Here is a 25,410-nt window from a genome sequence, read left to right as displayed (position 1 = left end):
TTATTATTACCGTGAGCTTTCAGACTCGGCCATGCACACACACATAACCATGCACATGCATACACATATACACACATATATATCATTTGGCAGGTGGCTTAGTGGGGAAATAGTTAATAGTGCCAATAGTGAGGGTAAATTCCCATAATTAGAATTCTAAGTCAATGCTCCAGTGAAAAGACTAGGAGAAATGCAAACTCGCCTTGGTATATTGTTTCATTATGTCAGCATATAGACTCAAAGATTTAACAGTCCATCTGGTCCTATTTGGAAGGGAGGTTTTTTTTAAAACAATGATAAAAGACAGTCTTTTCTTTTTTCTTTTTTTTTCCAGTGGAACTCATATCCCAAAGCATACAGTCTACAGGAAATCTGGAGGAAGACCTTCTCTACTCAGGATCCTTGCCTTTCAAACTTTGATTGTTTCAGGTACCATTATATTCTCTAACTCAAACATCTCTGCATGTAAAAGAAGCCAGCTTGGTGTCATGTCCCTGGGGTGGTTTCTATCTTCCCAAGAAAGGCAGGAGTCTGAGCTTCATCAAGGCAGTTAAGTGCTCCCAGGCCAGCTTGTGTACATTGAGATCCCTCTTTATTCCAAAGTGCTCTGTGGTGTGATCAGACTCAATGAGCTCTTAGGAAAATAATTTCATTTTTCTGAACCTTGGCTGATTCATGGGGATATTAATAATTATAATAACACTTGTTCCCCCAGTGGTTTTGAGGAAACTGTTTTGCAAGCTTTCAAGCACTCTAGAAATGTGGTTATTAATATTATTATTAGTATGACTTCAAAGCCCATAATAACCTAGTTACCCCTACCTTTCCAGTCTTTTTACATTTTACCCCACCCCATATGCTCTTTAATCCAGTGACACCGGTCTCTTGGCTCTCCCATGAACAAGTCGCTTGAGACACTCCATCTCAGCTCCAGGTGTTTTCTCAGACTGTCTTCCATGCCTGGAATTCTCTCCCTCCTCATCTCTGCCAAATGGCTTCCTTAGAATTCTAGTTAGAATCCTATGATCTACAGGAAGCATTTCCCACCCCCTCTGAAATTCAGTGCCTTAATTATTTCCTGTTTATCCTGTATATAGCTGATTTGTACATACTTGTTCACTTGTTGTCTCCCCCATTAGAATGTGAGCTCCTTAAGAGCAGGGACTGTCTTTTACCTGTCTTTGTATTTGTCCCTAGGACTTAGCACAGTGCCTGGCACATAGTAGGTGCTTACTAAGTGTTTAGTGACTGACTTATTGGGCATAAGTGACACGCTAACCTGACATAGGTCTGAGAAGGATTTTTCAAGCAGTTCTTTTTCTTTGGCGTTTCTGCTCCCACAGTTTTTCAGAAGGAGACACTTTTAAAGAAAAGAACCATCCTCCTTTAGGAGAGTGAAAGTAGTTAAGAATTTTCCCTCAACATCAAGAATGAACCAAATTTTCTGCAGCTTCCACTTGTTGCTCCAGGTTTTGCCCTCTGGGGCCAAATGGAGCAAGTCTCACCTCTTTTCTATCCCATTCTACTCTCCACTTCCAACTCCCAGCCTTCTTTTCTTGATGTTAATAATGCTTGCTTCCTTCAACCAATCCTCCTAGGATCTGAATTCAAGGCTCTTCATCATCCTGGTTTCCCTCCTCTAGACCCTTTCCAGCTAACCAGTATTATGTCCCAGCTCTATGGCACCCAGATGCGGAACAAGTCCAAAGTACTAAGTACCTCTCGCCTCCTTACTCCTGGAAGCCATGCCTCTCAATAATGTTCCATGTGGGGGCTACAACTAAACATTGACTGTGCAATTCACTAAACTCCCCACAGATCTTTCCTAGCGCAGTTGTTACCCAGCAGTTCATCCTCAATCTTGGGCTTGTGAAGCTGATGTTTGATACCAAGTTTAAGAGTTTTCATTTCTCCCAATTAGATTTTGTCTCATTAGAGTTTGCCCAACTGGTTAGCTTGTCAAGAGCTTTTTTGGATCTTGACTGTCATCTGGTGTAGATAAGACCATCCTTCACAACTTCATGACAGTTACGTGTTGGGAGGTGGGCAGGAAGGAAATATTAACAAAAGGGACGTGTCTGTTGGAGGAAGCTGTTGAGTATGCTGAATATTGTTATTGGAGGAATGTGGAGAAACACCTAATTCCAGAGATTCAGTGGCCACAACAAATATGCCTACATTCCAATTAGTGTGAATAATAAATCCCGCGAAATGGTCTCATGTATTCGAATTCACACTATTTGAAGTTGTATTTACGTAAAATATGATAATTGCTTCCAGACCAATGGAAATATGCAGTAAAAATTTGAAAAATTCAACCACTTCACAGGATTCATCATTTACATTAATCAGGACTTTGCTGTAATGCCTTCCATTTCTATAGCGTTTTAAAGTTTATGAAAAAACTTACCTAACAATTCCTTTATGAGGCAAATAGCACAAGTATTAGCTTTCCTTCTTTATTGGAATTCAGAGAAGGAAAGTGACCTGCCTAAGGTCATACAACCAATCTGTCTTGGAGCCATGATTTGAAGTTGAGTCTCTGTTGATTCTATTTCCAGCTCTTCTTCCACTGTGTCACAGTACCCTTTCCCTTCCGATGCCAGGTTTGCTCTCCTTATTTCCACTACGAAGCAGGAGTTAGCCTCTTCATATCTTGAAGACATTTAGTTTACAAGTTTTCAAGGCAAGCTAAGCTTTCCTGGCCATCAGAATCCTTGTTGCCAGCCCTTTCTCAAGTGATCTAAACCACTTAGCTGTGAAATTGCCCAGTGAATCCTGCCTAATGACCACTGCTGGTGTGTGTCTTCTAATCAGATCCTCTCAATGGTTGACTGGGGAGATGTAGCTTACTTTCTTGGCCAAGCTGATCTAGACAGCATGTTTAGAGTACAGCAGAGGCATAGGAGAATGCTCATTAGAACAGGAAGGGATCCTTAAAAGTCATCTAATACAATCCCCTCTTTTTACAGATGAGGAAACCAAGGCCCAGCATTCTGGTTTGGCCCCCTTTTCTGGTTGTTCTCAGAATCTTGAAAACAGACAGATGGCAAATTTCCTTCTGTTTCCACCTAGTGTAGGCATTCTTAGCCAAGGTAGACAAGGTGGTGGAAGAGGCCTTTCCAAGGCCTTTCCAGTTCTTCCCTTGAGATTTCTGTGGCCTTCTTGGACTACTAAGCAGTTTCACAGTCTCATGAAAAGAAGTGGTGTTAGAGGAACTGGGTTGAATCCTGCCTCTTCCCCTGCTAGCTGGATCAAGTTAACCAAATCATTCCCTCTCTCTGGGAGTCAGTTTCCTACTCTGTAAAACAAGGGCATTGGGACAGAGGCTTTCTAAGGTACTTTTTGCTACTGCCGTTTGGTGGTTCTCTGTTCAATGGTAGAGTTTTAAAGTCAATTTAAATGAGTGTCTTTCTGCCAGTTGGATCAGTAAATTCTCCTCATGCTCAGACCCTGCTCATTTCCAACTGGTTTGTACACTTTAAGGAAACTCCTAGGGGGGACATATGCAAAACTAGTCTAAATGGAAACCATGTGAGTGGAGGTCATAAAGTACCAACACTAGTTGAGCTTAGCCCATTATTAAGTTTCAGAGAAGAATGACCTCACTGCTCGGCCAGCCTCTGCCTCTGTGTCTGGGTCCGACTATGAGATGAGTGAGGAGCCTTAACCACACCTAGTTCTGTAGCTTTCACTGTGCCACACTTCAAAGCTCATCATTTTACTGGTCTGATGTTCAGGGCTTTGATTTCCTTTCAGCTTTGGGGGAAAAAACCAAAATCTGTACCCAACGAGGGTTGATTCCTGCCCATGTTGCGGCACCAATCAGACAAAGAGGGCCCCTGTTTGAAGTTGTCTCTTACGTTGCCTTTGACATGTAGTAAGGGTGTGTGTGTTATCTGAGCCATTTTGAAATGTTCCCTAAAGCAAGAGTGATTGGAGTGAGTTTATGAATTTCATCTGGTTTTTTTCTAGTAACTGTTTCCCACTGTCGACCCTGGCAAGAACAGGACCCGACCAACAGGCCTTGTTCCCAAGCCTGAGATGTTCCAGCAAAGGCAATTCCTTGGGGCAAAAGCAGGGACTTGATTTGAAAATGGATTCCAGTTGTATTTGGACTATTTTGGAATAGTTGTCAGAAGGGAAAGATACTATCCAAAGATGCAGGAATTGGCCAGACTCAGGGGAATTCCCTTTTTGACCAAAAAAAGTGATCTCTCCCGCTTCCATTTTTCTAGATCACTTGGCCTGCTTTGCCTTTGGTCCCTAAACTCTTTTGACTGGTACCATACTTACTTGTACACCTGACACCCTCTTCCCCCACCCCAAGTAGATCACCAGCTCCTTGAGTGCAGGGACTGCTATCATTTTCTGCCTTTGTATCCTCAGGGCTAAGCCCAGGGGTCTGGGGCCTTGTAAGTATTTAAAAAATGAGAACCCAGAGTGGAGTGGAAAGACTTGGGGTCAGTGTGACTGGATTTGAATCCTAGCTGCAATTTGCTGTATGTCCTTGAATGAGTCCTGCCCTTTCTCAGGGCCTCAGTTTACATATTTATCAAATGAGAGCATTAATGCTTTCCAACTCCAAGTCCTACAATCCATTGTGCTGTAAAATTTGCACCCTACTGAGGCTGGTAGTGTAAGTCTTGTTATCCCATTTCAAAAATGAAGAAATTGGGGCAGCTACCAGGTAGCTCAGTGGATTGAGAGCCAGGCCTAGAGATGTCCTAGGTTCAAATCTGGCCTCAGACATTTCCCAACTGGGTGACCCTGGCCAAGTCACTTGACACCCACTGCCTAGCCCTTATCACCCTTCAGCCTTAAAACCAATACAAAGTAGTGATACTAAAGAGGGAGGTAAGAATTTTTTAAAAAAGAATAAATTTAGGCTCTCAGCTGGGATGGGAAATGACTTATCCAGGGCCATGCAGATGTCAGAGCCAGGATTCCAAACTGCTGTTTTATTGAACTGAAAGTTAACAAGACATTCATGACGAGGGGCTGTCATTGTCAGCTGACATCATGCCCTCGAAGCTCTCTATTTCTTTCCCTAAGGAGAAATTCATTTTGCTCTTCCATAGATAATGTATATGTAGCCTCCCTAAAACCCATCTCTCCTTGCTTCCTCCCACCCCAACTACATGAGTCACTTCACAGACTCCTGTGGATACTTGCTATGGCCCAGAAAACGAACTGAACACAGAACCGCCCCGCCCCCCCATCCCAAACAGGCATAATAACATCATTCGCTCCCTTTTCAGTGTTTGAGGGAAATAAAAGGAGAACACGTTTACAGTAACCCTCAAAGGAAAAAGTTGGCAGGACACGAAATACTCCTCGTGAAATAAAACAGTGGGAGAAACACATGTCCCTCCATCGGTGCAGTTTTGATAGCAACTATGACTTTCAATAGTCAGAGGAGACCAAAAACCACTTTGCTGTTCTTGGATTCAAATGAATTGATTCAGCTGTTCAATGAACAACAGATGACTCGGGTGCTGGTTTTCTCCTTCCTGTCCACACAGTTATCACCATACTTCACTGTGATCTGCTCAATGCAGTGAAAACAACTGGGATTTTCCAGATGTAACTCCTAGCTTTCAGAGTGGGAAGAGACCTTGGAGATCATCTAATGGCATCATCATAGCATGAGAGATGGCTGGCTGGAAGGAACCTTAGAGGTCATACAGGCAGCCTTCCTCATTTACCACAGGCCCAGAGAATGGAAAGGACTTATCTAAGGCCACACAGCCAATGAATTTGGAAAGCAGGACTGAGGCCAAGTTTTTCAGCTCCCAACCCAACACTCTTCCCACAGTACCTTCCCATCTAGTGTGTTCTTTGTCTGTCGCTCCATCTCTCTGTCTCTGCCTCTCTCTGTCTCTCATGCCCATGAGCACACAAGTATGATGCAATAAATAATCATTAAGTGTCTACTGGGCACAAAACCCTCTGCCAGACACAAGGAAAGACAGAATCTTTTGATAAGACAAAAGTCCCCATCCTTAAGGAAATTAGAGAGTAGCAGGGGCAATCAGCTATTACAGTGATGGTGAACCTTTTAGAGATAGAATGCTGGGACCCTCCCCCTCCCCCACCCCCCAGACTGAGTGCCTCCACCTTACCCCATACAAGGGAGGGAGGAAGTGTTTCCATTGGGCTGCTGGGCAGAGGGGGGCATGTGAAAAATGTTATCAGGCACAGTGGAGAGGGGGAAGGGAGCATCTCTACCCTCTGCCCTCTACCTTTCTAGTAACAAACTGGGGGTGTATGTGGCCACATGCCCACAGAGAGTGCTCTGTGTGCCATCTTTGGCACCCTTACCATAGGTTCATCATCATTGGGCTAGTATGTAGCAGAGTTAGAATTTGAATGTAGTAGCAACAATACCAGGATTAAGGGTAAAGGATCTGGGTTCAGATCCTGCCTCTCATGCTTTCCAGCTGATTGACTTAGAGGAAGTCTAATCTTTGGCCTTCAGTTTCCTGTTCTGTAAAATGGAGGAGTTGGACTAAACTTTTCAAGTAACTTCCAGCTCTAAATCCTCTAACCCTATAAATCAAGTATCCATTCTACCATATTAGGTTGCCATCCTAGTATGGAGCCTTATTCATTTTTTAATAATTCAATGTTAAAAGATACAGGAAGGATAAAACCCAGATAAGATGGGCCTGAAGAGGGAATAATAGAGTTTGCCTCAATGGGAGAAGGGTTGTCTGGTGGCCTTATCAAAAAGCATGGAGCACTCCCCATCATTTCATATTTTTTCAATTTCTGTTTTCCATGTCTCCTCAGATGATAGCCTTAGAGTGTGGTGGAAGGAGTCCCAGTTTGAGTTCTAGACTTGGTTCTGGCACTTATAAACCATTTGATCTTGGGTTATACGTTACTTGTCTTTCTGGGCCTCGGTTTTCTCCTCATCAAATGGGAGGCATTACTGGAAAAGAACAAGCACGCATTTATGTCGTGATGTGTTAACAAAGAGCTTTCCTCACAACAGCCTGGACTGGTGTGAGGGTTGTTATTCTAATTTCACAGAAAGGCAACTAAGTCAGAGAAGGGAAATTGCTTGTTCAAGATCACAAATCTAGAGAGTGGGGAAGCCAGGTCTGGAACTTAGGAGTCCATGCCTTTTCACCAGTTGGCCTCCATACCCCATTTCCTTCATGCCCCTGCTCAAATTCCAGAGCCCTTTTCTAGCTGCCACCCCACCTTCCCTCTGAGATTACTCCAGTTGAACAGGATTCGCATGTACAAAGATGTCTGCCTGTTGTTTCCCCGAGGGCATGGCCTATGTTTTTGCTTCTCTTTGTACTCAGTGCCTGGACCAAAGCAAGTACTTAATAAATGCGTGATGACTGACTGACTCCAGTCTCATCAACCAGGCCTGTCTTGGCCCTTCACGCTACAACAGACCGCCTTCCTTCTAGCTCCAGGATTCTGCTCCAATGCCTAGCTAGATGAGGGAGCCGGAAGGACTGTTGAGGTCACTTAGGCCAACATTCTCACTTCACAGAGGAGGGAAGTGATACTGAGATCAGGTCAGTAACTTGCTCAAGGTCATGTGACTAATTAATGGTCCAATGGGGTCCAGAAGCAAGTCTCCAGCTCCAGCACTCATGAATTATTTGGATGAAAACATGCCTGTTTTATTAGGGAAATTTCACAATTCTTCTCCCTAATGGTAAATTGTTTTCCTGTCAAGGGGTTGAGTATAAATGCCTGGACTTCAAAAAGAAAACTAGACGGCTGTGAAATCTTGATTTTAAATTCATCGCAGTGTAGAAAAACACTGGCTAAACTAGGAACCAGAAGATGCTGGTTCTGGGCCAATCCCAGACATGGCTTTCCTTCATGATCTTAGGCTTGTTACCTACCTCTTAGCCTCAGTTTCCTCCTTGGTTAAGTAGGAATAATGATTTCTGCCCACTGTTTCCTTCTCAGGGATTCTAAATGGAGATTCAAAGGAGAAAATAGAAAATGTCACACAAATAAATACAAGGAATGTCACAATAATTCTCTGTAATGGTATATCTAACAGGTATGAATGCCATCATCAGCTTCTACTAGTTTGGATCATTTTTTGTTGGGGGGGAAGTGCCAGGACCCATGATTTTCTCTCTCAATAAATTGTCTCCACTGACAGAAATAACAAGTCTTGGCTTTTGTTATCTGGTTTTAAAGAGTTTCCTGAGGCACCAAGAGTATAAGTGCATGGCCAAGAGTCACAGGGTCAATATGCATCAAAACAGGATTTGAACCCAGATCTTCTTAACTATCAGACCAATTTTCTCTCCAATATAACATGCCACCTTTTATATATTCACAAAGGTTTAAAAATGTCTTGCTTCCCTTTTTGCCAATAGATAGACCAGTTCTTCTCAGAAGCTGGAGTCCAAGGTCTGAATGCTAGCCTTGTCATTAATTGGCTGTATAACCCTGGATAAGTCACTTCTCATTTCTGGGCCTCACAGGAATATTAAAAAGAAAAACAGATCTTGGAAAAATAAACTCCCTGCTTCCATGTGAAACATAACAACAACAAAAATAATATTTAGCATTTATATAGTGCCTTAAGGTTTGTAAAACACTTTAAATGTATCTGCCCATTTGATCCTCACATCCAGCCTGTGAGACACGTTGCTGTTATTATCCTCATTTTATAGATAAGGACATTGAGACCCAGAGAGATTAAATAATTTACTCATGATTACACAGCTTGTATGAGTCTAAGTCAGAATTTGAACTCATGTCTGTCTTGAGTCCAAATCCAAGACGCTAGGCCACATTTACTGGGCCCAGAAAGTCAAGAAAACTTCTTTCTGACAACTTCTGCTATGAGAAGGAGAACTGTGGCACAGTTTGGGGATATGGTGTGTCCCTTCCATTTGAATCCTTCCTCAGGCTAAACTCTTGTAGACCATCCTATGTGCTTCTGCTGCCATTTGTTCGTTAAACAAAGTGCCCAGTGGAAACAATCCTTAAGTCAAATAAAAACCACTGTAGTGCTTCTTTGAGCCCATGAAAAGGTTCTATAGGTAAAACCAGGGACTACTATAGAGAAGCTTGGGCCTTTGTGGTGTTAGCAGAATAGAGTGGGCAAGCATATTTTACACACCACTTGTGTGTTACACACAAAAGTCACTGGAAGAGGTAGAGCAAGTCAGACATCCACTGAGACTATGCCCAAAGTCAGCAAATGCCTTGAAGCTTCCACTTACTACATAGCACATGGCAGGTGATGGAGCTCTCCATTGCCCCTGCCTTGGTCAGACAAGTGGAGCCATTCTCTGAATCCAAAGAAATAGCCTCAGGTGGGCAGCTGTGGCTTTGAATTTCCTGGATAAAACCAGGAAAGAAAGTTAAAGCTGGAATGAAGCTTAGTGTATAGAACTTCAGAGTTGAGAGGGACCTTCAAGAAGATAGGATGTCTGAGCTAGAAGAAACTGCTGAAGAGAAAAATGTAGGAGTTGGAAGAAACCTTAGAATGAGCTGCAAAACAATGGTTGTCAGGGCTGGGAGGGGCCTGATAAAACAGAATGTTAGAGATGACAACCCTTAAAACAAAGAGCACAGAATGTTGAAACTGGAAGGGACCTTAGTGTCTTTTATGATGCTGATTCTCAGATTGACTTACCCCGCCCAAACCTCACTTTAAACCTCCAAACTCTTATCTCCAGCTGCCTTCTTGCCATCTTAAAGTGGATATCTAGTGGACAATTTCAATTCAACATGCTCAAAACTGAACTCATTATCTTCCCCACCAAATCTTCCCTCCTTCCAAACATCCCCATTATCCTTCTAGTCCTTCAGGCACAAGAGTATTTCAGTCCTCATACCTTCCCTGTTGTCAAGACCTGTTGATTTTACCTTTGAAACACATTTCATATTAGTTCACTTCATTCCTCTGGTACTACTGGCACCATGGACAATTTCAAGAGCCTGTTGGTGGGTCTCCTTGCCTCAAGTCTCTCCCTACTCCAACCCATCTTTCATTGAAGTGTCAAATCGATCCCCTAAGACACAGGTCAGTAAACACCAGTGGCTGTCTATCACCTCCAAGAGTGAATATTAAACCCTATTTGTCTTCTAAATCCCTTCCTAATCTAGCCCCCTCCTACCTTTCCAATCTTCTTTCACCTTTCACTACCACTATCTGTGTAATTTGTAATCCAGGGACACTGGCCTCCTTGCTGTTCCTTGAACAAGACATTCCATTTCCTGCCCCTGGCATTTTCACTGTCTGTCTGTCCCCTTCCCTTGCCCCAATGCCTGGAATGTTTTCTCCTCAGTCTTCCCTTCCTGGTTTCCCTGGATTCCTTCAAGTCCCTGCTAAAAGGTCACCTTCTACAGAAAGCATTTCCTGGTCTCCCCTTAATGCTAGTACTTTATTCTTGTTTCTTACTTCCTAATTATCCCATATATAGCTCGATTGTCTACATTTGTTTGCTTGTTGTCTCCCCCATTAGACTGTAAGGTCCTTAAGGGCAGGGACTGACTGTCTTTTACCTGTTTTGTATCCCCAACACTTAGCACAGTGCCAAGCACATAGTAGGAGCTTAAGAAATGCTTGCTAACTGCTTAACTAATTGACTTTAGAATATGGAAATGAGATTTCAAAACTAGAATGGATCTCAAAGATCATCTAATTGAATCACATTATTTGGTAGATGGGAGAACTGAGGTCTAGAAAGAAAAAGTGACTTGTCCAAGGTCACATAGGTAACTGGTAGCTAGTAGCAGAGCTGGGACTAAGGCAATACTGATTTCTTGACTCCCAGGTCAGTGTCCTTTCACTGTACCAGATGTTTATAATTCAAGTCTAAAAGGAATCATGATCAGGCAGTCTTACCAAGAAGAAAATCAAACCTTAAAATATCTCCTATCTTGGTCATCCTTCTAGGAATGTGATATGAAAGATGGAAAAAGAGAATCAAAAGACCCTGTGTGTGTGTCTATGCTAAAAATGACTTCTGGGAGATGAACAGCCATTCTTTTGACATCATGCTTCAGTTTTCACCTGTTCCATCTGGTCCAGTTTTGTAAACTGGCAAGCTAGCCAACATTCTCCATCATGCTCCAGGAACATCAGCTTTTAATGAACAGGAAATGTTTGTTCTTCATTGAGAATTGAATTTTGTTTGCTCTGGGGAAGATAGTCTGTCTCAATATGGAAAGTGGGCAGCTTTGGTTCTTCTTAATCTTTGGTCTATGGAGAGGAACTGTTCTCTCCAAAAAAAGAATATGGAAACTTTGAGTTAGGAGTATACTTAGGTAGGATTGATCAGGTGAACCCCCTTGATGAGCTCAGCATCATAGATTTAGAGTTATAAGGAACAGGATGTGAACTCAGGCTTCCTGATCCCAAGAGCGGGACTTTCCTCACTACCCCACTTAGCTGCCTCTTGATGAGCTTATAATGTGGGAAACTTTTGTTTAGGATTTTGATTACATCTCTCTCAGAAGGGGGTCAATACGCCCATAAGATCCAATCTCCAGTGGTTATGAATTGATTGAGGATACATGGGTTGGCTCTAACTGTTGTAGTATAGACCGCTGTGGGAAGAGTGGTGAATCCTTTGTGCTGTTCTTACAAAAAGGAGCCTTCATCACAGACTTAACCATTTTTACTTTGTTTTCCAAGCCCAGATCATGAGAGAAACCAGAAAGTGAATGTTGGTCCTTAGAGGGAAGGAGGGGGAGGACCTATACATTACAATACTCCCCCCACCCTGTAGGGAAACAACTTCCCTTCCCAATTCTCAGCCTAAGAGATGGCAGTATCTAGGGTAGTTCTTGGACTCTGAAAGCCTAGATCTCGCCTTAAAGAGAGAAAAGGTGAGTTCTTGGGTAAAGTTGGCCTCTTTGAGAGAAAAGAGAATCATTTATATAACCCTGGAGCTGAAAGAGCTGTGAGCAACCAAAGTTATGACATGAGGGAACAAAAGACTAGGCCTTTGCCACTTGGTATTACTGTGGCTTATTTGGACAATATAAGTTCAGTGTGAAAGGGGTTGTCTATCTAGCGATCCCAAGTACCTTCTTTTCTAGGAGGAATGAGCCCCCAGGCATGTACTAGGAGGCTTTATGATAGTATGGATCTCTATTATACAAGAAGGGCTCACCAGAATGTTGGGGAATTTCTTACCTAAGAACCCCAAGTTTGTTTCCCTTCTGAGAGGAATCCAAACCACAGGGTGGTGCTATGAGTCTGAAATACTCTAGGGGAGAGGTGGTACTCATCAGACAGGGAGGAGAGTTTTATCAATTGGTTATGGGCTATTATATATATTGTTATGTGGCTTTTTTTTTTCATTTTCTGTGGGGTAGACTAAGGACTGCCCTCTATTGACTATATTTAGTATTACCTTGAGTGCTTATTTGGGATCTGGGATCCTTTTACCCACATATATGGAGAACCAGACATTTGAACTACTTTCTGAGTTTCCCAGAGGCAACTTTGGGTGGGGATAATGCAAGCCAAAAAGAGTTATGATCTTTTGAGGTCTACTTCAAAGACCAAATCTGGTCCATTTAAACCCAGAGTTTACAGGTTTGGAGCCATGGGTTCTAGTTAATAGCCATATGGAAAGTTGACCTCTTTAAGCCTCAGTTTCCTTATTGATAAAATGGTCATAATGGTACTTTTACTTTCTACCTCACAGGTTTGTTATAAACCTTATAGTTATGTTGTAAACCTTAAAGTACTATTCAAATGTGGGCTCTTAGTGTTGACTAAAGGCCTCTGAGATTCCAACCCTTGATACTTATCAGAGCAGGGTATGGTCCCTACATTAGAAACAGATGTTAGGAATAGCACAAAAGTTGATTTTTAGTGGTCAGTGGTTGTTGGCTCTTGTGAGAGTCTGTACACCATTCTTTCCAAGAGCTACTGCCCATCTCTTCTCCAGAACTGGTTGGGGTGACAGAACCCCCTCTAGTCCCTCTCAAGAGCCGGTACCTGCCCCCCCTGTATAATTCAGCAGAAAAAGTAGAGCCTTAACTAGAAGTTCTTTTATACAGGGAAAAAACAGGTGGTGGGATAAACAGAAGCAGCATTAGTGATAGTGGTCTAGATGACAGCTCAACTGAAAGTACAGTTGTGTTGGAAGAGTGTAGACCACGACCCTAGTGTGGCTAAGAGAGAAGGTCACTCACAATCGGGTCAAGGAGCAGAATCACAGAACAGCCTAACAGAAGATTGTGAAGCAGAAGGTATGGAGACTGCAGTCTCTAGAGATTACAACAAAGAGAAGGCATTTTCCTTGGATAAAGCCTGTCCCACCATCTTACTCTTTGGAACAAAACTCCTGTTGTCTTGCCAGAGCACTGAATTCAGAATGAGAAAGCAAAATCAGATATTCCCCCTTCATTTTACTATCTGTGTGACCTTGGGCAAATCACTTTCCTTCTTTTGGCCTAAGTTTTTTCCTCCAAAAAGGAGGTGACGATGACTAAAGTGCCTTGTAGCTCTAGCTTCCATAATCCCCTTTCTCTTATCTACTACAGTTTGCAAAAGCTGGTGGTCATCAGCCCAGCTGCCTTCCATTGGCACACCATAACAAAAGAAGCTGAAAGGTTACCAGTCCATGGTAGAGTCAGTTATCAAATGGCAGGACTGTCAGCAGATATGTCAAACATGTGGTGGGTCACATTTGGCCCACAATACTCTCAAGTGCAGCTAAACCAGATTCAAATTTAACAGGAAAATATTTAGCAAAATAAATAAAAATGTAATGAAACATAGATAATATATTTTCAAACTAAAGAAATCCGTGTGGCCTAGAGGAATCTTTACATGTGAATTAGTGATTCCCACTTCTACTTGAATTTGGGTTAGAGAATTGGCAGCCTTGGTTCTGGAGGAATCCCCAAAGTCTAGATCTTGTCTCCTTGGATCTCCTATAGAAATCTTATCAAACAGAACCCCTATGATGAGGTTTAGGGCTACAGAGATGGGAAATAACACAAGTTCTACCCTCAGGGAGCTTAGTCATATGAACAAAAAATTATAATAGAATTGAGGAGATGATATTCTTTCAAGGATATGCAATAGTGATAGTTTAATTCCTTGCTCCCTATGATGACTACTACAGCCTTTCCATACCTACAGTCTATGTGAGTCCCTCTGACCAAAGACATTTATTCTTTGGCAGCCAAGCTTCTAAGGCTGAACCATTCCCAGTTTTGCTAAACTAGTCCTCATACAACAGACACACAGTTCATCTCCAGGCCTGTGCCTGAAGTCTTTCTAGCTTAGTAAGATCTAATAAAAATTTGTGTTCTGTAGCAGAGCCCTTGAGAACGTAGGATCCCTTGTGAGATACAGAAAAGCATCAATGGAGGTTTAGTGGCATAAGAGTCAATGTTAAGAGCACAAAAAGGTCTGTTAGGTGGAGATCCTTAAATGACCAGAGCAAGGGAGGCTGCATTTCCTTTAATAGATGATGGGAAGTGACTGAGAGTTTCTGAGTGCAGGAGTAGCGTGGTCAAGTTTGTCTATTAGGAAGATTATTTTGGTAATTATATGAAGCATGGGCCAGGGAGAGGAGAGTCTGAAGGCAAAGAGATCAGTTAGAAAGTTGTTATAATAGTACAAATGAGAGATTAGGACTATTGGTTCCATTCTTGTCCCAGAAACCTTCTCCATGAATCATCCACTGATGACTTAAGTTTGGGTCTTACACAATAAGATGGCTTGGTTTCTGCTTGATCCCCAATTATTGTTTGCACATTAGTTCAAAAGCAGGATCACACACTAATGCATTGCTGGTAGAGCTGTGAACTGATCCAACCATTTTGGAGGCCAATTTGGAACTATGTCCAAAGGGCTATAAAACTGTACATACCCTTTGATACAGTAATACTAGCTCTGTATCACAAAGAGGTAAAAAGGGGGAAAGACTTGTTTGTACAAAAATATTCATAGCTGCTCTTTTTGTGGTGACAAAGAATTGAAAACTAAAGGGATTCCCATCAATTGGGGAATGGCTGAACAAATTGTGGTACATGATGGTGATGGAATACTCTTGTGCTATAAGGAATGATGAAAAGGAGGATTTCAGAAAGGGCTGGAAAGACCTCCATGAACTGATGCACAGTGAAAGAAGCAGAACCAGGAAAACACTGTATACAGTAGCTACAATATGGTGGAATGATCAAATGCAAAAGACTTAGCTACTCTCAGCATTACAAAGATCTAGGACAATTTTGAGGGACTTAGGACAAAGAATACGATCCACTGCCAGAGAAAGAACTGTTATTAGATTCAGAACACAGGTGAAAGTAGACGATTTTTCATTTCCTTATTTGGCTTTATGTTTTGGGGTTTTGGTTTTATAAGATTATCCACTCTCACTTACAAAATATGGGACAAATAAATTAAATTAAAAAAAAAAACAGGATTCCAATGTGGTCCTATGGATGTGCTTTACTATGTCCGAATGAAGGGAAAACTTAAAAACCATCAACTTGCTCAGAGCTGAGCTTTGCTTACTAGAAGCCTTTCTCTTCTTCAGAAGGCTCTATCCCAGGTCCTATTCATTTGAAAATGACCTGAAGGAGCAGCTGTCAGTGTCTAATTTTACTTTTTGGCCTTTCTGTTTCTAATGGGAGGTGTAAAGAGTGAAAAGGCTAAGTCTAACTTAGAAGGTTTCTTCTTTCCACAGTGATTCGGAAGAAATAAGGACTACAGACCAGAATTCTAAGAGCTATTTCAAGGTGTTCATGGTCTAGATGGACCTACCAACGCCCAAATCCATTAAAGTCCATTAAAAGGTTTTTATTTTGAAAAGGTTCTTCATGGTTGGAAGGTTATTTAGAACATTTATAGATGTCAGCTTGGAGCTGTTTTTCTTAGAGAATGAATAAAGGAACGGGGCCAGTTAAGACCATATTAACCTCAGGCCTTAATATAGCAATCTCAGAAGAGAGCTCCCCTATATGCCAAGCAAATGGAACACATGAAGGGCCTTCTCACTCTGCTTGTTTTTTCTCCTGGAAATAAACTCTGACTTGTGAGTGTTTTAGGCAGGTACAGAGTGAGGAGGGAAATCACTATCAATAGGATGCTTGCTTTCTTCCCCAAAAAAGACTTCAGTCCACATCTGAACAAGTTACAAATGACATGGACGTGGGGTCATAGCTCTGGACCCTGGAGACTTGATAAACCAAATGGGCTTTGGTTTGCACACATCTGGTTAGAGAGGGAACCTATGGCAATTGGAGCAGCCAGGTTGCCTTCTCCTTCTCCTACTCTCCTTCTCCTGTCCAGAGGGGGACGTCCTCCCCTCAGAGAGGTCATGAAGTGGAGCCTATTTGGTTTGGTCTCCTGCTCACTCCTCTCATATGGCTCATTTTTCCTTTTGCTGTGACCTTATAATAAGGATGGCAGCCTAGAGTTCCCTTTACCCCATTTTCACCCATAGGCGGGCCTCATATTTTTTTAAACCCTCACCTTCTGCTTTAGATTCTATCCTGTGTATTGGTTCCAAGGCAGGAGAGTGGTAAGGGCTAGGCAATAGGGGTCAAGTGACTTTCCCAGGGTCACACAGCTAGGAAGTGTCTGAGGCCAGATTTGAACCCAGGACCTCCCATCTCTAGGCCTGGCTCTCAATCCACTGAGCCACCTACCTGCCCCAAGTCTTGTGCTTTTCAATTTATCCTTTATCTCCTACTCCACTGAAACATCCCTGTCCTATGTTCTTTTCCCCAAGTCACTCTACTCACCATAGAACCATAGAGTGGTTGGTGAGAACCTAAGAACCCAGAACACAGACTATCAGAGCTAGAGTGGCCTTTGATAGAAAGTTCAATCTGGAAGGGGGCCTTGGAGCCCAGAGCTTTGTTCGGCATTTTCAGATGCCTTCTAGGACTGGCATAGAATGGAAAATGTTAGTGAAGAGAAGTAGGATAGGAAATCCTAGAATCAAAGAATATTAGAGCAGCAAAGAACCTGAGGAATTATCTAGTTTAGCCCCCTGATTTTATAGAAGAGGGATGAGAGACTCAGGGGAGGGAAGTGATTGGTCCAACATGCACAGGCAGGTACCAGCAATGGTCAAGCTGAGACTAGAAGCCATGTTTCTTGTCTTGTCAGCTTTCTTTCCATCCCAGCGCATCATAAGGATCTCTAAAAGAAACGTTTGGCCCAAGGAAGGGGAAAACATACTGTATTGAGTGAGATGTAATGAAGATCTGTGCAATATCCTGACAAAACCAGCCTTCCAGCCTAACTTTGAACCCATCAGCTTTGCCCACATCCCTTTGCTTTCCTTCCATTTGCACGTCATCTTTGGGATGGAAAGAGGACCTTGTGCTCTGCTCTCTTCCTCTAATATGGTACTGGAGTGAGAGACTTCATTACAAAGCAAGCCTCCTTTCTCCTTTTCATCTCTTCTCCTCTAAGTACCTTTAATTCCAAGCAGGAGCCACTCCAGTTTTCTCATGTCACAACAAACACTGAACATTCTCCACTCTTTGGCCTATGGAAACTTGGTGACTTGAATAACACTAATGTATTCCAGCTGTAGTAAACCTTCCTTGCTTCTGAATTCGAAGCCCTGCCATAAACAAGGCAATGGGAGGGGGCAGTGCTGTGTCGTGAAAAGCATCCTGAATTTGGAGCTAGAAGACCTGGTTTGGAAGCCTGGCATGGCTATTTCTTAGCCGTGGGAGCTCGGGCAAGCCCCCTTCTCTCTGGATCCTCTAGTTCCCCTGAAATGAGAATTTACTCCATATGATCTCTAGGGGTTCCACATTCTCATGAATAAGTGAGGACATCTCCCTCGATAGCCTATGAGCAAGGGCATGCTGACAATTGCTTAACAGCTAGCTCTCTGGAAAACACAGTGTATGCACGACATACATTTAAGGTGAATCGGCATTATGAACATTTCTTCTGTCAGTTTTTGAAGTCTAGACAATCAACCAGAAAATAAATGGAGCCCTGAATTGTAGCATTTACTACTTTCTGAGGTGCAAATGCTCATGCTGAAAATTGACTGGCCCCGGCATACTCCTGTCATAACTTACAGAAGAAGAAAATAAGGGTAGACTCATTCCCACAAAGTTCCTCCCAGAGTCCCGTCTATCTGGAACATAGCTTGTCATCAGCAGGTCTTTGTGGCTACCCACATGTCCTCCTCATTGTTGTTTTTGGGTCGTGCTGTTCTAAATGAAGTTCTGTACCAGATTTGACTTCAGAAAGATCTAGATTTACATCCTGGTTCTGCTACTTTCTGTGTGTGTGACTTGAACAAGTCCCTTCTCCTCTGTGGGTCTTGGTTTCCTTACTGTTAAGTGAGGCACATAGACCAGATGGGGTCCTTGGCCTTCTGCAGTTCTAAATGCTATGCTTCTATTTCTCTGGACAATAAACAGAACTGATGATCTGGCTTCCTCTTTAGGTCTGGGGGATTTCACCTGTGGATACTTAGTTGTTTTTCAGCCATTTCCAGTTGTGTCTAGCTCTTCATGTATGTCTGTACTATTCTGTAGGCTGGGAGTCATCCATTGGTGGGTTGTTTTACCATAGCCATAACCCGCAACAATTCTCTGAGGTGAATGGACTAGTTTGGAGCTCTTCTCTGCCTCTTTCAATCTGAATCAGCTCTTAGATGATGACACCAAGAGATCAGAAGAGCTGCTCCCATTTCTCTAGCACTGGCCAGTCTGCTTAGCGCTTTCCTCATCCTGGCCCTGCAGCCCGAATTAGTAGATTGGGTGCCCAAACCAACTTTTTAAGACAAATTCTGTAGAAGGAGCTATGGGAGAGACCCCAGGATACCACATAGTAGGCAGCAGTGTGCTGGAGCTAGCCCAGACTGCTCTTTTTTTAAAATTTTATTTAATCAGATGATTTAGAATATTTTTCCATGGTTACATGATTCATGTTCTTTCCCTTCCCTCCCCCCACCCCCTCCCATATCTGACGCACAATTCCATTGGGTTTTGCATGTGTCATTGATCAAGCCCTATTTCCATATTATTGATATTTGCACTGGGGTGAGCATTTAGAGTCTACATCCCCAGTCATATCCCCTTGACCCATATGATCAAGCAGTTGTTTTTCTTCTGTGTTTCTGCTCCCACAGTTCTTTCTCTGGATGTGGATAGTGTTCTTTCTTGTAGATCCCTCAGAATTGTCCTGGATCATTGCATTGCTGCTAGTAGAGAAGTCCATTACGTTCAATTGTACCACAGTGTATCAGTCTCTGTGTACAATGTTCTCCTGGTTCTGCTCCTCTCGCTCTGCATCACTTCCTGGAGGTTGTTCCAGTCTCCATAGAATTCCTCCACTTTATTATTCCTTTGAGCACCATAGTATTCATCACCAACATATACCACAATTTGTTCAGCCATTCCCCAACCAAAGGGCAGCTCCTCATCTTCCAGTTGTTTTGCCACCACAAAGAGTACAGCTATGAATATTTTTGTACAAGTCTTTTCCCTTTTTATCTCTTTGGGGTACAAACTCAGCAGTGCTATGGCTGGATCAAAGAGCAGGCAGTTTTTTAGCGTCCTTTGGGGAGAGTTCTAAATTGCCATCCAGAATGGTTGGATCAATTCACAACTCCACCATCAATGCATTAATGTCTCGACTTTGCCACATCCCCTTCAACATTCATTACTTTCCTTTGCTGCCAGACTGCTTTTTTCAAGAGTCAGTTCTTAAATTTTCAACGTTAATGTTTATACCTCAAAAAATGGGCAAATCTTACAAATAAGGGCTTGAATTATTGTCTTGTTGATTGTCCAAACTTAAGAAAGTGGTGGAAAAAATGTTAATGATGTTGATTAAACTTAAAAGCGTGTACTACCTACATTTTACATTCCCCTCTCCTGGATAGCTGGTTGTTAAACATTTATCTTTACATTACAGGTAGAGACCCAAATATATCTCCACCTAGGGACATTTCTGTAAAGGTTGCTGCCCAGAATTGGGAAGAAAGGGATAAGTTGGGGAGGAGCTTCCCTGGAGTGTAGTTATCAGGGGAAAGAAGAGAATACCATATATTAGTCTTTGATTTTTAACTGATTACTCACACTAATTAGGCTCTACATCCAGTTGTTTTTGTACTCCCGAAAAAGGGCAAATAATTCAAACACTCTCTAAATTTTGGTGCCCTCAGTCAAAGCCTTGATTTTCCTGGCATGGTTAGAGTTCTGTTGTGAGATAGAGAGGGCCACTTCATAGATGGGGAACTGAGACTCATGGAGAGTGTCAGAGATAGGATTTTACAACTGGTAGGAACCTTAGAGCCATCTAGCCCAGCTCTCTTTTCTGAATAGTAGCTGACATGGACAGAGCATGATAAGGCTCCCAGGATGCTTCCCACACTACAGCCCTGTGAGGTCAGGCAGAACAGCACTATCCCCATTTGGCACATGAATAAATTAAAATTCAGTCAACCAGATGCCAGGCATTGGGCTAACCCCTAAGAGAAGCAGAAGGATGCCTTGCCCAGGATCTCCCAGCTGATAAGCACAAAGTTACCAGCTCTAACACTTTCTGTTTCTCTATATGGGTCCCAGAAGCAAAGTACCTAAGAATGGAAATAACTTGTGCCCAACCTTCTGACCCCACATTCAGTAGTCTTACCCACTCTCATACTTTGCTGCTCACGTTCAGATCTTCTCCCTCTAAGTCTGGTTCAGTAATATTTCCACTATGATCTGTTTTCTCTCCAGAGTTTCTTTTCTGTACCCTTACTGCAACCCTTTATTTTCTCCTTCTGTTTACCCCATGGTCAAAGTCTGCTCTCAGAAAAGAATCAGAAAATCATTCACATTAAGGTCTAAATGACCAGTAAGGCTCAATGCTTTATTTCTCAAAAAGGGTTTACGTTTTACTGAGAAAAAAATCTTAAATGAAAAAAACCACCCCAAGGAATGTTATGAAGAAAATGCTTTGTAAGATCTGTTGCTGTTTTCACACTGGGCTTGAAGTCATAAGAATTGCATCCAAGTTGTGGTTCTGACATTTACCTAAATGTGTGACTTTAAAAAATGACCTAGTAGGTCTGTGTCCCAAAGAGATACAAAAACGGAAAAGGATCTGTTTGTTCAAAAATATTTATAGCGGCTCTTTTTGTGGTGTCAAAGAATTGAAAACTAAAGGGATTCCCATCAATTGGGGAATGGCTGAACAAATTATGGTACATGATGGTGATGGAATACCATTGTGCTATAAGGAATGATGAACAGGATGATTTCAGAAAGAGCTGGAAAGACCTCCATGAACTGATGCAGAGTGAAATAAGCAGAACCAGGACAACATTATACACAGTAACAGCAATATTGTGGAATGATCAACTGTGATAAACTTGGCCTCTAATAACAATACAATGATCCAGGAAAATTCTGAGGAACTTATGAAAAAGTAGGCTAACTACCTCCAGAGAAAGAACTGTGGGAGTAGAAATGCAGATGAAAAAATATGATTTATCACTTGTTTATTTGGGTATGTGTTTTGGAGTTTTGGTTTTATAAGATTATTCACTTACAAAAATGAATAATATGGAAATGTTTTGTGTGATAATACATGTATAACCAAGAAAAAATAAACTGTCTGCAACTTGGGGAAAAAATAAAAATGACCTAGAACATCATATATTCTCTCTGCTCCTCACTTTCCTCATCTATAAAAAGGGGAATTGGATAAGATGATCTCTAAGATCCTCTCCAGGTCTGACATTCCCTGTTCTAACCTCTCTTCTTTTCCTGACCTTCTGTCATCTAAGCTCCTTCTTAAAGTACATATCCTCTGTTTTATATTTTGAGGTCCATTTTAGTTGTAACATTCAATTCTCTTTTCATGTTCTTGTTTTTTGCTTCTCTTCTCCTAGGTTGTCCTTCACTTCTGTGTATTTCCATTTCTAGTCTGTTGTTCTCTTTTGATTCTTTAGCGAGGCTTGCCACTGCAGGTTTCAAGTTTTTCTATTTTCCCCATTATATCTGCTGTGCAGTATATAAATTCTGCTCTCATAATTCTCATTTCTATTTTGAACCACTCAGGATCATTATGCTATGGATCCATGTTCTCCTCATATTCCACAGGGTCCTCATCAAATGTTGGATCATTTTTCTTTATTTTGCAGTATGTATTCATAGATGCCTGAGCTCATTTACTAGATCTGGAGGCCATATTTCCTTCTGTTGTTACTGTTTTTCCTGTTGAATTACCTGTTTATGTTCGAGGTCTTTGAATTTTTTCCTGAAGTCTGGTGATTTCTGTTCCCCCCCCCCCTTATTTTTCTTATCACTCACTTCCTGACTCGCTTTGCTCTGACTGTGGTTTCTCTGGGGGCTGGACCTCAAAGCCTTCTCTCACACCAGCAATTCATGGTATCTGTCCAAATCTTGTTCTCTGACCAAAATGACTTGTAGGTAGTCAGAACTGGCCCCAGTGGGATACTATGCTCTTTCCCTCAGGCTTGGTAAAGTGCTGCACAGCCCCCAACATGCATGGTATTCTTTCCTGGTGATCTGTCCCACTCCTTTTTGTTAGTTGTCTGGCTCAGCCCTGTAAGTTCAGAGCTTTGCAGCAGTGGTTCTTTTGGGCTGTCGCCCCCCAGAAGACTTTTGTTCCTGAAGGGCTAAGGCCAAGCTGGCTGTCAAGGCCCAAACAAATTTCCCCAGACTGAAGCCAGGGTTTTCACAGCATTGAAAATGGGGTATATGGGATTTTGATGTAAGCTTGTGTCATGTCCAAGGCTAGTGTAACTTTGCTGCTGGGTAGAATGGGATAGGGAAGGGGTTCTGAGTGAGCTCAGGGTCAACAGGCATCATATTTTTTTTTTGTTTTTACTTCTTTTGAATTCTGGATGTCCTAGATCAGTGATAGCAAACCTTTAAGAGATGGAGTGCTGTTTCCCCTCCCCCCCAACTGAGTGCCATACTACCCCCTCCACATGCTGTGCCTTCCTCCTTACTCCACACAGGGGAGGGAGGAAGTGCTCCCATTGGGCTTCTGGGCAGAGGGGTGGGTCATATGAGAAGTGTCCTCAGCACAGGTAAAGAGGGGGAGGGGAGTGGTCTGAGCACTCTGCTCCCCTCCAGCTCTGCCACCTGTGAGCTGCCCACCTTATGCCCTGTGTGCTCCCATTGGGCTACTGGTTAGAAGGGAGGGAGATGGGAAAAAATGTTGTCAGGCATGGTGGAGATGGGGAGGGGAGAAGCTCCACCTGAATCTCTCTGTCTTTCTAGTAACCAACTCTGGGGATTGGGGAGTGGGGAGGGCAGCTGCTTGCCCACAGAGAGCTCTCTATGTGCCATCTTTGGAACCTATGCCATAGGTTCACCATCACATAAAGACAGCAGAAATTGCTTTATCTTTGGCATATAATTTCTATTTTGGAGAGGTCTGAGAGGGCATGGGGATTGAAGATGTCTAATCTGCATATTATTGCTCACATCATCTAGAAGTCCTCCAACATTCAATGTTCTAAAGCCCCTCCTAGATATTAGTATATTTTATCTTCTAAAGTTCTTTCCAATTCTGCATTTCTCTGTTGTTTTAGGTCCCTTTCAGTTCCAACATTCTATATTCTACAGTCATTTCAGTTCTAACAATCTAAGTTCTAAGATGTCTTCCAGTTCTAACATTCTGTGTGACTTTTTAGATCACATGGTGTTTTATCCTTGCTTTTTGGGCAGGACTCTTTAATCGGTATGTGAAGCCGAGCTACTTCTAACTTCTCTTATTCCTTGAGATTACTGGGGTGGGGTGATGTAGACTGGGGAGAAAGATATGAGCAGGAGCTAAGCTGGTGGGGGTCACAGAGAAGGGTATCTTGTGATTTGGAGGTCTATTTGAAGGTAAGGCTTTGAGACCTTGAAGAAGCTCATGGGTTCTTAGTTTCAGACTCTGGTATTTAGATGTACTGTGTGTTTAGATGCCATTTGTAATTGAGATACTGGGACAAAGGAGGTTGTATTATGCTAGCTAACACAGATGACATTTTGAATCTATGAGGTGATAGGACCAGCTTCTCACCCCATTTCTATGGCAATTGATGGAGCCTTTGCTTAAACAAGGGATAATTTCTTCCTTGGCCAAAAAAGGGGAGGGGGGACCTCACTAGAAGCTGGAGACCAGCAGCTGGAAAATCTGTAGGTGGAAAAACAAATGACTATGGGCAGCAGAAATTAGTTACCTTGGCAGAAAGCAGACACAGCCAGTCCGTGTTGAAGACATCCACACTATGTACCTCTGGCTTGGGTTAACCAGAGCCAGACTCTCATTATGAAGGCGAGAGAAGTGAAACGTTTGAAAGTAAGGGCCATTGTTGGTAATCAAGAAAGACTATTAAATGTTTCCTGCCTCTGAATAAGGAAGCAAATGAAAAGAGGGGAGATGTAACTAATGAAAATGGGGAGAAGTGAGTGAAGATAAAAGCCCCACATTTTGTGGCAAGTGACTTTTAAATGTTTATTTTTGGCATTCACTACTGAAGAGAAGGATAACAATAACAAACCAATGAAGGAGAAGCTCTGTCAGATGAGGGACAAGAAAACCCTATCTGACAAGAAAAGTGAGCATGATGCTACATAAAGCCAACGAACAAATACTGATCTTAAGCATTTTGCAAATATCTCATTTGAGAGTGCACAACTCACAACAACCTGGGAAGAAGGTAGTACAGGCACAGTGATCCCAGTTTTCAAGAGGCAGACACTGATATTTAAGAGGTTCCCTGTCTTGCCCATGGTTACATGTTAGTACACAATAATCAGTTCTTACATTCTAAGACCCCTGGAAATTTCTGGAAAATGGAGGAAGGGATACAATTTGTGTTCACAGAAAATAAATGCAAGATCTCTACAAAATCAGAGCATGTTCCTTTGGATACATTCTCTCTGTGGACCTGCCATTTCCAGTGATGGAGGGGGTTGCGTGTTCGTGAGAGACTACTCTCCATTTAGGAGGGAGACATTTTATTGCGACTTTTCTTCCCGTGCCTTCTTGTTAAGTGTCTGTTTTCAACTAAACCTGTCTTCTAGTAATGGCAAGAGTAAACACACTAGTTGGAGCTCAGTTAGCTAGGGGATTGAGTTGATGCAGACCCAAAGAGTACCTTGAACCAAGGGTGGTGTCCTCTGGTACATGTTACGGGGGTGCCCCCAGATGCTACATTGTTATTATAATTATCCCCAAAAGGGATGGTAATCGGTTTGATATAGTTTAGACATATACAGTCATGCAAAGCATAATTCCATATTAGTCATGTTGTAAAAAGAAAACAAAGACCAAAAAAAACCCCATGAAAAAAATAAAGTGAAAAATAGTATGCTTTGATCAGTGTTCAGACTCCATCAGTTCTTTCTCTGGAGGAGGACAGCATTTTTGATCATTGTATTGCTGTGAAGAACTAAGTCATTCACTGTTGATCATTGTACAACATTGCT

The 25,410-nt window shown here is 42.3% G+C and overlaps 1 protein-coding gene across 1 annotated transcript in view; it reads left to right on the top strand.

Moving 5' to 3' along the window:
• LPAR4 (lysophosphatidic acid receptor 4) overlaps positions 1-25,410 on the top strand; it is a 167,142-nt gene that overhangs the window by 77,609 nt on the left and 64,123 nt on the right. The window contains exon 4 of the mRNA XM_056808845.1: positions 335-429. The gene's annotated coding sequence lies outside the window, so the exon portion shown is untranslated. The remainder of the gene's footprint in view (positions 1-334; positions 430-25,410) is intronic.

The sequence above is a fragment of the Monodelphis domestica genome, chromosome X (assembly GCF_027887165.1).
Source record: "Monodelphis domestica isolate mMonDom1 chromosome X, mMonDom1.pri, whole genome shotgun sequence".
Classification (NCBI taxonomy): Eukaryota; Metazoa; Chordata; class Mammalia; order Didelphimorphia; family Didelphidae; genus Monodelphis; species Monodelphis domestica.
This window is presented reverse-complemented; position numbering and strand designations above follow the sequence as displayed.